This window comes from Oryzias latipes, chromosome 20, assembly GCF_053564925.1.
Source record: "Oryzias latipes strain Hd-rR chromosome 20, Olatipes_Hd-rR_3.1".
Lineage (NCBI taxonomy): Eukaryota > Metazoa > Chordata > Actinopteri > Beloniformes > Adrianichthyidae > Oryzias > Oryzias latipes.
In genome coordinates, this window is record NC_136256.1 from 2,122,930 (window position 1) to 2,136,550 (window position 13,621).

The window sequence follows — 13,621 nt, forward strand, 5'->3', positions numbered from 1 at the left end:
CTCTCTCTCCCCGTGCACGTTTCGCCGGCTCTAGAACAGACCAGGTTGTCCTTGTTAGCTCCGGGGCTGTCTTCAAAAAAACCATTGTGTTGAAAGTGTGAGCTTGTGTCATTCTTCAGTGCGTTTGTAGTCGATTCAGATCAGAGTTGCAATAGGAAAAGTCAAAGTTCAGACTCCGCTTGAATTTGCTCTCCAACTGGGATTTTACGGTAAGTTGGCTGCTGTTGTCGGGTAGAAAGAGGTGGTTTCTGGGAGAGACCTTTGATCTACACACGGGGAAGTCACTAGTGGCTGTTTCATCCATTCAGAGACACTGCGACACTTCGCATCTACGTTCATGTTGGTCATTTCCAAGTTTTCTTTTTGTAATCCTCAGCTGGAAGCTCCTCCTCCAGGGCTGGCAAAGAATCCCACCTGGACTTCATGATGGCTTAGCCTTCTTTATTTAAAGGTGAAGAAGATCACAGACCCTAAACTCACCCTTGTTAGGACTTGCTGAACTATCAACAATGCTATTTCAAGCATTACCACACATTTAATACACACACTGTCCCATACCACTATGCAACCTCAACAGCTTCAGGGCTCTGAGCCAAAGCCTGAGGTCTTCACTGTTATTAACTATTAGAGCAGAGAAGGCTCATTGAAGATCACCTTCATCTGTGTGAATAAATGCTGCCGGGCACAGTGGCGGTTTTCGATATGGGCGATGTGGGCGGTCGCCCAGGGCGGCACTTCATAGGGGGCGGCATTTGCCATGTCCGAGGCGTTTTACATATTTTTTTGCTACTATATTCAAAGAGGCTACTATATTCAAAGAGTAAGCTTTGCGCTTTTAATTTGAAATTGCTTCAGCTGCCGACACTTAACACTTTTATCTTAACACATCAGACTATTAAGAATGTCTTCATCCTGTTTCCCCTTCACACTTATGGTGCAAAAAAAAAAAAAAGATGAAATAACTCAGAGTGAAACAACGTAAAACAGGCACATGAAAAGGAATTAGGCAGAACAAACACCCGTGCTCAACCCAATTTCGACAAAAGCAGGCAATGGGGATTATTTCCCACAAGTCCGTGCTCCGACACAGCAGACCCGACGCGCACGTGACCACCGCCCTCTGCTGCAAGACATTTGCGGCCACACCTCTTTGCGGTAGTCTTTGGAGCATAAGTCAAAAAACTCGAGAGAGGGGCGCAACTCGCCGGTGGCTGGCTGAATCACACTAACAGGTGTGAGGGGAGTCTTTTTCTATCTGAAAATCAACTCTGGGCCGCAGCTGCGCCTCCCGTCACAGAGACGGAGCCGCGTGTGTGAGAGGGAAGGGGAGGGGGAGGGATTGTTACGGGGGGAGAAGGGAGGAAGCACCCAGGCGCAGAGAGCGAGAGGAGGCAGGAGGTTGCAGGGGAACGGGGGCTTTAATAAACAAAACTAAGGACACAAAACCAAAACCACTGCAGATGGCAGGCTAGAACACTAAACACTAAACACTAAACCCCCCAAACCGGGGGAGCAGACTAACATACTATGGACCAGCCCAAGAGGAAGGGAATGAAAAGACTTAAATACATACAGACAACCAAGACACAGGTGAACACAATCAGTTAGGATGGGGAACCAAAGAAAAACTCACAACAAAAACAAAGCAGGAAACCCTACAAAATAAAACAGGAAGTTAAACTCAAAACATGCCAGAACAAAAAGGAAACAAAGAAACAGAAACCGTAACAGGGGTGCTGGGTGCAGACCATTTTTTATGGATTGAGTTTTTTTGGAGGATTTCTGCTGTTGGTGTTGCACAAATTTAGGGAAATGCCAAATATTTTTGGAGTAATCCCACTGATGAATTTCTATGATTTAGTCTTTAATGTTTTATAAGACCTAAAAATATTAATCACAATAAGTTTTTTTTTAGATCTAATCCCTCTGATATGTTTCACAAAGACACACAGGACGTCACACATTAAGAAATTATTGCTAAAAATGAAGCAGGAGTCCAGCTCTAAAAAAAAAAGCTTTAAAAAATGATTAAAGAGCAAAAAATACGGAAATATTTGATTTGTAATTTCTTATTAATATTTCCAGGCTTTCTTTGTTTTATTCTGCAGCATGTTCATATTTGTATAATTTTGACAGAATATATTTCTATGGAGAGCAAAATATTACAAGTTATTTAGGGTTTAAGTTAACTTGTGTTCCTGTTTTTTTTTCATATTTATGTTGAAAAAGTTCAGTTTAAAAGGTTTAAAAGTTTAGCTTTAGTGTGTTCAGTAAATGTTTATCTTCTTCGGCCCAAACCTTAAGCATGTTTTAACTTAGGCCCCCTGTGTGACTGAGTTTGACCCCCCTGTAATACGAGTCTAGAAAATGCATGCATTTTTTGTGTAAAATGGCTAAATAGAAGATAGGGAACACAACAGGATGTTGTCAAATTTTGTATGTGTGCGGGGGGGGGGGGGGGGGCGGGGGGGGGGGTTACTCGCCCAGGGAGTAAGTTAGTGTAGAACCGCCACTGGCCGGGCATCATGGGTATGGAGTTATTTCAGTCTCAATAATCAGAAATGCACACAACCGGTTTTACAAATGCACACGCTCCGATTCACAAATGTCATTTTATGCAAACGTGAAAAATAAATTCGGAAATACACACCCTGTGTTTCACAAACACACACATTGTGTTTCACAAATGCACACTAAATGTTTTACAACTGCACAATAAGTGTTTCTCACAAATGTGCACACTGTTTTTCACAAAAACATTTTAGAAATTCACAATAAATATATCAGAAATGCACAGTAAGTGCTTCACAAACATGATTTTTAGTTACACATGTGATGTGAACTCACAGATCATTCGAATTGCAGACTGTGCATTCAAAATCCCGTTCTCGTTTGTGAATCTCCCCGTGTGTGTGAGAGATTTTTCTACGGTGAATATTGAGACTCATCTGACGGAGCGGGTCGACTAATCTCACCATTGGCTAGTGAATCTGTCAATCAAACTCGTCGGCAAAGCAGGCGGGTTCGCTTTTAGCCAATCGAATGGCCCCTTACACTTTCTCTACGCTTTCTGCAGGTGGCAAAAGCCCCGCCCATATTTGATTCTGGACCAGTCGGTCGTTAGCGTGTTAGCTTTAGCATGGCTTGTCGGTTTATTTGCCTTCGGTTGTCAAAATTTACTGGCTTGCGCAACTTTTCAGTGGACCTGGTAGCAAGGCAACAGTGGTTGAATGCAGTTGACATAGAATCCATCGAACTCTGTACTGGTCATGAGATTTAAAATGAATGTTTCACTCGGGATTGTTTGTACGTTATTCTCTTAGCTTTCATGCTAGCGTCATTTCAACACTCAGACACGGTTTTGATCATATGAAGGTGGAGGAGAAAAACCTGCAACTTCCACAGTAGGTTCTGTGGAGAAACTGGCATCACTTTGCTCCGTACCACGCAGTGGGACTACATTACCTCAAGTTCATCTCACTGTCAATCACAGATACCCAACACACCTCCGCTGCTCAGCCCGAAGTCACTTTGCTTGACCTTAATTTTATTATTTTTTAATAACTCAAATGTCATTGAATTTATATTGTAACCATATACATATACACCTCTTGGCCAGGTCACCCTTGCAAAAAAGATCCTCATCTCTCTGGGTTTTATAGCTGCTTAAATACTACACAACAAAAGATGGTCATAGAACAACAAAGTGCAAACATTCACCCTTTATTGCCGAGTAAAATTCAGAGAAAACATGGACAGATTAAAACATCAAAATTTAAGCAAATGTGGGATCTCTACTGATTTGAATTTTATTTAAACTGGAACTAATTTTCATAACATCCTTACATACAATGAAGTCCCTTGAACAATACAGCAGTATTGATTTGAACTCTGTCTTGCTCCCCTCAGTCTCTCTTCTTCTGTATGTAATTATGTGCCTGAAATAAAAAACACTGAAATAAAGCATTTACCCAGGGATCAGAAACAGGGTTCTGGGTCAAGCCCAACTGCCACAGCTGATTTGGTGTCATGCATCCGTCCTGATTGGATGGCTGTCCCACGCGTCACTAAAGACATCCAAACTGGCCTGAATGCGTGGTCGGAAAATATAGTGGCAGCAGAATACGTGATGTTACTGATATTGAGCAAGTCTTGGTCCTCAGGAGAGTGCAGGATGTTGTAATATAAACCAGTAACACTCACGAAGACATCACACCAGAGGAGCTCAATCCTGTATTTGGAAAAAAGCAAAAAGAAATATTATATTGTCAGATTTATTTTTAATACATCATTCACTTTTATGTTTATATTAAAGCTTCTAAAACTAGGTTCAACTCACCATTGATTGTGTGTACACTTTTCCCACAATGAAGCTGTTTGTGTCAGTTGTACGTACTGTGAGCATCAACTCGGCTATGCCCACATGTTCTCCTCCGTGATCTCCTCTCACCCTGACAATAACATGAAAATCATGTCTCAAACACATAATTACAAATGCATCGCAAATACGGTACACATCAATTTAAAATGTAATGTTCTTATGTATGTTGCCAATAAGTAGAATTTCTAGGTTAGACAAATTGCAGGAGTGGGTTACATGTATCACTGGGGAAAAAAATGAGGTGAGAGAGACTGTTGGGGGGGGGGGGGGGGGGGTAAATGTTATTCATGAGGGGAAAGAGTTTTAGAGTTGCCTTTGTTTTCAGAGGAGTCTAAAAAAAGTAATTTTATTTTTGTACAAATAACCAAGTACTTATACTGCCTGATATGTGAATAAAAGATTTCTTTATGAATAACATGAATACCTCAGAGGAAAGCCATAAACGTTCACAGCGTCACTGAAGAAGGCCAAGTCTGCATAGTTGTTGTCTGCCATCTTCAGGTACAAGACCTATGGAATACAAGTACAAATACTTTCAACTGACAGATATTTACAGGGGCAAAAATGCTAAATTCCCAATTGATAGGTAAAACAGTAATACAATAGGATGATAAAATATGAAATAGAATAGAATAGAAAGGTATTTAGGATGTCACACTTCAGCAATTCCTAGAGAATAAATAAAAACACGACAAACATGGATTAGATCATTTAGCTGTCTGAGATTAAATTACATAATTTTCAAATATTAGAAAGGGGAATTTTTTAAAACACTCTTGCTATGATAACTTGAGCTTGTAGTAAAGAACAGCTTTAAAAAAATCAGAGACAAGACACTGAACACAGGAAGCCTGTGTGTAATACTTACAGTAACTTCTACTCAAATCACTGTTGGCAGCATATTTCTCCCATCCGCCCTTTCTGTGACTACTTATCGACTACAAAACAGACTAAAAACATCATAATGTTTGGGATTCTTGTCATTACGTCATTGGAAGTAAAGATACGGGGAATTTAGTGGCTGTCACTCTGACACAATCACACAGGGCTTTTCAGCACAATACGGGTTCTAACGTTAGAAACTTAATGAGGCTTCTTTCATTCAACAGTGGATTCACGTCTCTGTTATATTCAAAAAATGCCGTTTTCATGAATGTCATATGAATTAACTTTGTTGCACATATCCACCCCGTCTTAAAGTCTGGGTTGTGAAAAGACTGTGTCTAACTTTAACCCAGATCGCGTTTACATAAAGGCAGCACACGGAACAGCTAACTTACTAGCTAGTTAGCATAGCATCAGTGTTTAAACAAATCCCCGTCTCCAAATCAATACTTTTTATTAAACTTTCTGTGCTGCTGTAAATCCGGCATGTTTTCCCCTTAGTTCCTTATGAATCATGTTAAGAACCTACAGATTGGCTGTATATCTAGCTTGAACCGACGCGCTAGCTTAAACTCCCCTCACACTCACAGGGCAGACAGACACAATTTGAGTCGAAAGCCGGCTAGTTTCGAGGCCCCTGGTTGGTTGTAGTTACTCGTGTTGTGTGAAGAGCTGGTATGCCAAGTATAAAACTTGACAAAACCATCATAAGTCCTCCCCCGCTTTCATAAAAAATATGACCGCACAGGCTAAGCTAAGCTAATTTGCGGTGGGGGTACTCTGCAAACGACTCGGCTGAAATGTTCATAAAGCATTCACACATGTCACTTGGCCAAGGAGAACGCTTCAACTTAGTATTCAATAACATTACAGGACGTACAACGAGGGAATAATAATCAAATAAGTGCATTACTTACGGGCTGAGACTGATCCCGTTCGGAAGACCTCTCCGCCATGTTTGCCGCCCGCGTCCTCCCAACTGCTGTGCTGAACAGCTCCCTCCCTCGTCAGTTGAGAGTGAAGAGTGTAAGGGGCCATTCGATTGGCTAAAAGCGAACCCGCCTGCTTTGCCGATGAGTTTGATTGACAGATTCACTAGCCAATGGTGAGATTAGTCGACCCGCTCCGTCAGATGAGTCTCAATATTCACCGTAGAAAAATCTCTCACACACACGGGGAGATTCACAAACGAGAACGGGATTTTGAATGCACAGTCTGCAATTCGAATGATCTGTGAGTTCACATCACATGTGTAACTAAAAATCATGTTTGTGAAGCACTTAGTCTGCATTTCTGATACATTTATTGTGAATTTCTAAAATGTTTTTGTGAAAAACAGTGTGCACATTTGTGAGAAACACTTATTGTGCATTTGTAAAACATTTAGTGTGCATGTGTGAAACACAATGTGTGTGTTTGTGAAACACAGGGTGTGTATTTCCAAATTTATTTTTCACGTTTGCATAAAATGACATTTGTGAATCGGAGCGTGTGTATTTGTAAAACCGGTTGTGTGCATTTCTGATTATTGAGACTGAAATAACTCCATACATGGGAGCTCAGCCTAAATTCATGCAGCCAGTGAGACCAGCCAGTGCCGGAGCTTCATTGTTAGCATCATCAGGAGCCTTCCTGAAGGGGCTTGACTGACAGCAGAGGTTTGGTCTGAGAGTCAGAGTTCTGACATGAAGTGACACCTTTTGACAGCCTCAGGAAACAAACCAACGCTGTTACTCCTTTAACCCTTGTGCTGTCCTATAACCCTTCCATTGACGTGTTCTTCCTACCATGACAAAGGTGGATAAAGGTGGAAAGATTTCATGTAATCCATGGACACCAGTGAAGATCACAAATCATTGAAGACAAAAGGTTCAGCGCACTGTCTAGTGGGTCTAGATGACCCAACTCCCAATGTTAACGTGCCTAGGATAGCACAAGGGTTACGTCCATATGACGGAGTGTTAGGGCCAGTTTACCAACAAGTCCTAAATTTACAACTTTAAAAGTCATAGGTTAAATTTATGACATTTTTCTCATACATTTAAGAGTTTGTTAGGTACCGGGGCCAGGGCGGCTTGTTTTATTTCAGTTCACTTCCGGTTTTATTTTGACATTTCCGGTTACTGGTTCCTCATCACACTTGTCTTTACGTTCATTCATTGTTCGCACCTGGTTACGCACCTGTTTCCCATTCACTGTTGTGTATATATTCTGTGTGTTGTCCGGCACTTGTCGCCGGATCGTTTTGATTACTACTTCGAGTTCGATTATAATTAAATCTTTGGTAAACCTACCTTCTGGCATCCTGCGCTTGTGTCACCCACCCTGGCAGAGTTATAGAGTGATAATTATATCACTTTAAATTTTGGAAATTTATGACTTTAAAGCACGTAAATTTGCAAGAAAAAAGGACTTACGTTTATGAGAAAAAAGTCATAATGTCAGGTACTGAGTTGGTGAAGGACCCAAATGCAGAGACGGGAGGCAGGCGGTTCCAAGTACGAAGGGTTTTAATAACATAACAAAAGCGCTGGTGGGAAGGGAAACTAAACCAACTGTGGGCTTACCAAGTAAACAGGAAGAAGACAGTATGGACCAGCACAAAGGAGGACAGAGACAAGACTTTTTTACCAACAGGACTGACGAGACACAGGTGAACACAATCAGGCGAGATTGGGACCAGGGGCCTGTTTCAGAAAGGAGGTTCAACCAACTCTGAGGTTGAACTTGAACTCTGAGTTGGTCAATCGAGAGATTAACAACTCTGAGTTTTCTGTTTCAGAGAAGCTGATCAGAGTTAGGTCAATCAACTCTGAGTGGACTGATTCGGAGTTAAGCGTCCGCACCGCGACTATAAGAAGCCATTATCAATGGAGCGCAGATATCACGAGTCACCATGGCAACCGTGGAAAAAAAGAGGTCTGCGTATTTTTCGCCAGCTGAACTTGACGTGCTGCTGCAGAGTTACAGTGAATATGAGCACATATTCCAGAAAAAAAGCAACACCGCTGCATCTGCAAAACAGAGACAGTTAGCGTGGGAAACATAGCTGCTCAAGTTAATGCGCAAGTTTGCATTTAAATCATTGTTATAAAATATTGGCTGTAATAACTTTTTAAATAGCGTAAGGTGTGAAATAAAAAATGGCGACATTTAGGTGTACTTTTGAAGTGTTATTCCTGGTGTAAATGCATGAAATGCTGCATAGTGTACAGAACCAATCTGGGGGAAAAATGCATTTAACGTCGGTAATGTTTAGAGGACTTTTTTGTTAACCTTCCCCTCTTGCAAACGTTGGTCGGTTTAATATTAATACATTCAATTGTAGCCGGCCTCACAGGGTTCAGTGTCGGTAGATGTGAATGACATTATGGCGCTCAGACACACACGTCTGTTCACTCCACAGGTCTCTTTATTATAAATCTTGCACAGCAGAACACATGCCCCCTACAGTCCCACTACCGTAACTGCAGTAGTAAATGCATGAACATGAGACACTGCATGGGCTGCTACAGAATTGTGTTTTTACTTTTGTCTACCCTTGTATTGATCAAGTGGTATAGGTTTATATGGGATTAAGAAAGTAAGCAGTGCTAGCAAATTGTGTTTCCCAAAAGTAATTGTTACATTAATCTAATTCAATGTCCCCGATTTCATTTTCATGTAGATGCAATCCTGCAGGAATTAAAAGAACATGGCAGCAGCTAAAAATGAAGTATAAAAACATAATTCAATCAGGTCAAATGTGAGCATGTCATGGATGTAGGCTTTGTTGACAATATTTGACATATGAAACATCTACATAGCAATACCTAATGTTGTTTTCATTGTATATATGTAATTGACTGCAACGAAAAACGGTAACGCTCAAACAAAAACGTATGGAGAAATGACAAAAAATTGAGTCTAGGTCTCAAAATCCTCGCACGACATAAATGTAATTCTCTATGAATTAATGCAGCCTCCTCGTCTATTGGGTCCTCCAAAACAGGACAAGCCATTCTTGTCACTTAGACCGTCTCTGTGTGACGGAAATGTGGGCAATGAAGGTTAAAGCGAAAAATACCGCTTCGTCTTTAAAAAGGGGAGGGGACAGGCAGAAACCTTGAGTTTAGAGAATAAAACCTGCTCCCGACCAGGTTAGGTTCACAGCATAAGTAACCGTGGACACTGACTCAGAGTATAAGTTACCTCTCTTTCAGAAACGGGTTTGACTTACTCTGCTTTCTCTGGTTTAACAAACCTCCCATTCTGAAACAGAAAACCCAGGGTTTCCCTGATTTCAGGGTTAATGCACTCAGAGTTTACACTTAACCTCCTTTCTGAAACAGGCCCCAGGGAAGTCAAACTGAAAAACAAAAACAAACAGGAAACCTTCAAAATAAAACAGGAAGCAGAACTCTAATCATGACAGAAACAAAACAGGAGAAAACTAAAGGAAAAAAGAACCCTAATCATGTCACATAATTAATGAGATAAACACAAAAGTTGTCTTTTTATTGGAGCCTTGCTCGAAGATGAAAGACGTGGAGCGTTTCGTGAAGCTTTATTTCCAGATAGGTTTCAAGAACAAACAAATTCTGAACCTTTGAAAAACTCAAAACCAAATTATTTTTTGGCATAAGAACATTGAATGAAAATGCAGAAGACTGGTTCTCTTTAGACAGAATCATTACAGACTTGGAGGAAATCTGGTCTGTGGTGGAGGAAGAAAGGATGGAAGTGGACATCTGCAGGGACTGATTGCTGCAGAGATCCTGCAAGCTGCCCATCAATACATCACATATCAATAAACTGTAACTCAAACAATGGACAATCAGTAACTATCAATAAAAATTCAGCTCACCTGTTCAAATCCAAGACAGTTTGACCAAAGTGAGTTTAGTCGGTCTGCTGCACATGGCGTTCACTCGCTGGACTGTAGCTTTGACTTTAATCTTGTAAATTTTCAAGTTTTTTTCTCGTAAATGTGCAACTTTAAAACAAAGCAATAGTTTACTTGTATTTAAAGAAAACTGCAAGATGTCACTGATGGAACTGTACAAGGCCAGAAATGATGAATAGAAACAAAAATGTCACTTCTGCACAGGTGCTATGCAGAATGTAACGTGAATGTTTTGAACAAAACTGTCAATAGAAACATGAAGATCATCAGTGAGGGGGGTATTCCAGAAAGCAGGTTATGCTAGCTGCCACGGTAAGTTTGGCGCTAAAGAAGTGTACAACCACCGCTCTCGGATCCAGAAACAGAGTGTGGCAGCACGAGAAAACGGGTTGACAACGCCACCTGGGGCTGCTGAGCCCCAGGAAAAGATTTGAAGTAAGGCAGGTGCAGGTCCTGCTCTAAACCAAGGCAGAGGCTGTGGTCTGTTTTAAAATATAATTTATTAGAATTCAGTTAAAAAAACAATGTTAAGAAACCTTTTAGTAAAACAATCCTTGATAAAAGTCAGTTAAAAATGTTCTGGAGGAGGAGCTTACCGAGGTGGCTAAAAACAGCATAAAAACAATGCAAACACCCTTTTGTGAATCACTGCACACGTGAGGGAAACCACACAGCACACTGGGACCCACCACCAGACACAGCAGTCCACCACCTCGGCCTCCTACCTCCTGAAACAAGAATAAAATTGACGATATCAATAAAAGACACACAATTAAAAGTAAAGGTTAAAAAGATGATTAGTGTTCCGGGGCGCTGGTAAGCCGCCCAACCACCGCCGATCAGCTGGTGGGAGTCGTCCACAGTCAGGTGAGATGCCACAGCAACGACGTCTCCGTGAGCTGGGCGTTCGCTCCAACCAGTTTCGTCGTGGCGGGGGTGGGACCCGGACAGAAATCACAATAAAAACAATAAAAGCAAAGCAGCAGCTTACACCCCTATTTGCGGGGAGAGAAGGGCGTGCAGCCTCAAACACGTTCCTGAAGGAAAAGAAAAATAGTTTGCAGGAGCCTTACTTGTATGTGCAGGTGGAAGCCAGTTAAACATACCGGTCACTGAGAGGAGGGCGGATCTAGGCAAACAGAGACACGTCACGCTTGCAGATCATTGCCGCTACGTTGCAGATGCGCCAAAGTCTGGCCGGTTTCTTGTGTGCATGGAGCTGTGAACAAGTTTACTTGTCAGCTCCCACTCCCTATTCGGTTCAGAAAACTCAAAGCCCGGCTTACCTGCCTGTCAACCCCCGCTCTACTTCCCGATGCCTTGGATGTATGGCACAGCACAAATTCATGTCTGAACGAAGAGGAGGAGAGCTTTTAAAGCACCGCCACCAAATTAACACAAGTGTGTTCTGCTGCCTCACAATTAGTGGGCGTGTCCTACTTGCCACAATCTACCCCCCTTTCTTTTGTCATCGTCCCGATGTCAAGTTCCATCCCAAGGTCTAAACCAAGCAGTAACTGTATTGGAAAATGGCTGACTTCCTCTAACAGTCTCTGCTACTGATCTTGGAAGGTGATGAGGATTTTGATGCTGACCAGCAGTTGCCCGGTTTGACCTGCGAACTCCATGTTCCAGTAAAGCAGGCCGGGTCGGTGATATTACGGGTGGTACCGCCTGCTCGCAAGCGTCACTCTGTGGGACGGCTGTGGCCCCAAATGTGTCGGGTAACAGAATTGCCGCTGGCCGGGAAGTCTCAGAGACCACCACTGGTGGGACAACTGATTGTTCTATAGTGGCTGATGGATGAGATGCTCTCTGAATCGCCAGGTCAAAGTCACTCTCATGTTCCTCCTCTAAGCTAGAGCAAGCTGATGTTAAAGGCTCGCCAAGGCCAGCATTCTCCACCAAAGGCTCGCCTAACCACGCCTTCAATAATGAGCGGTGGACTTGTCTCGTTCGAGCCAGGTTGCTAACTGGAGCAATGGTGTACACGGACCCACTCTCACGTGGCGCTCTAATGACCTTGTGCACCACAGAATTCCACAAATCCTGAATTTTGTGGCGGCCCCTGGCACTAAAGTCTCTGACCAGTACTTGTTGCCCTTCAGTCAGTGGAGAGTCCTTTGCATTTTGGTCATGGTTATGCTTCCTTCGGGATGCAGAAGCTTTCAGGCGCTCCTGTGCTCCCCGATAAGCCACCTGCAACCGGGCCTGGTGTTCTTGAACCCACTCATGAACACCACCCCCACCATGATCATTTACCCTTCCCAGAAGAAAATCGACAGGGAGCCTTGGTTCCCGCCCAAACATGAGGAAAAAGGGAGACTCCCCTGTTGACTGATGTGGTGTGGTATTATAGTAATATAATACCTGAGGCAAACATGCATGCCAATCCCTTTTCCTGGAAACAGGCAGAGTACGCAGCAAGTTGTGCAGAGTCCTGTTAAAACGTTCCACCTGGCCATTCCCTGCCGGATGATACGGGGTTGTGCGGGACTTTTGTATCCCGTAGAGATGGCAGAGCTGCGCAATGAGAGAACTCTCAAAACTGCGACCCTGGTCAGAGTGGATACGGGCTGGGACACCAAACTTTGTAAACCACTCCTGCACCAGCACCTGGGCCACCGTGGAGGCACACTGGTCCCGAGTGGGGATTGCTATGGTGTATTTGCTGAAAACGTCAGTGATGACCAACACATTTTCAACACCGTTCCTTGCTGGTTCCAGGAGGGTATAATCAACTGCCAAAATTTCATTAGGCTGTGATGCCATCAAGTGTCCCATTAGACTAAGAGCCGGCTGGGGGGCATCTTTTCCCAATTGACACCTCTCGCATGCTTGGCACCACTGAGTGACCTCCGACGCCATCCCTGGCCAATAACAGCGCGATTTTAAAAGCGACAAGGTCCTCTCGATCCCCTGGTGGCCGTGCTCCTGATGAACCTGGGTTAAAACCTCATTCTTCAGAGAGCTTGGCAGAACCAACTGCATCACTGGTTCGGCCCCATCTGGGCGCAACACCTGGCGGTATAAAACACCACTGACTTCAGTAAGCCGACTCCACTGTTTAAACAAAGTCAGCACAGCAGGGGACATCTGTTTCCGCTCTGCCGCATCCGGACGTCTCTGGCGCCTCCAAAAATCCCAAACGACTTTAATCGTGTGGTCCGTTTGCTGGAACTTAACCAGCTCCACAGGCGTTCGTTCGACAAAAGCAGCAATCGGAGCCTGAGCAGCCTCGACTGACAGCGGCCCCAATGCTTGCTGTAGCGCTGGTGGGACAGATGTACCTGGAACCACAGAATCAACATCCACACAGTTCAGGGAGTGTTGACGTGACAGCGCGTCTGCATTGCTGTTGCTCCGACCGGGCCGATACTTTATGTCAAAGTCGAAGGCGGCCAGCTGAGCTGCCCAACGCTGTTCGGTGGCACCCAGCTTAGCTGTAAACAAATGACTAAGAGGGTTGT

General features: G+C 43.3%; 1 long non-coding RNA gene across 2 annotated transcripts; it reads right to left on the reverse strand.

Moving 5' to 3' along the window:
* Positions 1-3,710: 3,710 nt before the first annotated feature.
* LOC110014235 (uncharacterized) lies at positions 3,711-6,913 on the reverse strand. Of its 2 annotated transcripts, XR_013652341.1 has the most exons (5): positions 6,184-6,913; positions 4,806-4,891; positions 4,340-4,451; positions 4,204-4,231; positions 3,711-4,087 (listed from the first exon to the last, which is right to left on the reverse strand). It is a non-coding gene; the product is annotated as an uncharacterized LOC110014235 (long non-coding RNA). The 2 variants fall into 2 exon arrangements; XR_002872381.2 differs by having other exon boundaries at positions 3,711-4,231.
* Between the last annotated feature and the right edge of the window lie 6,708 nt (positions 6,914-13,621).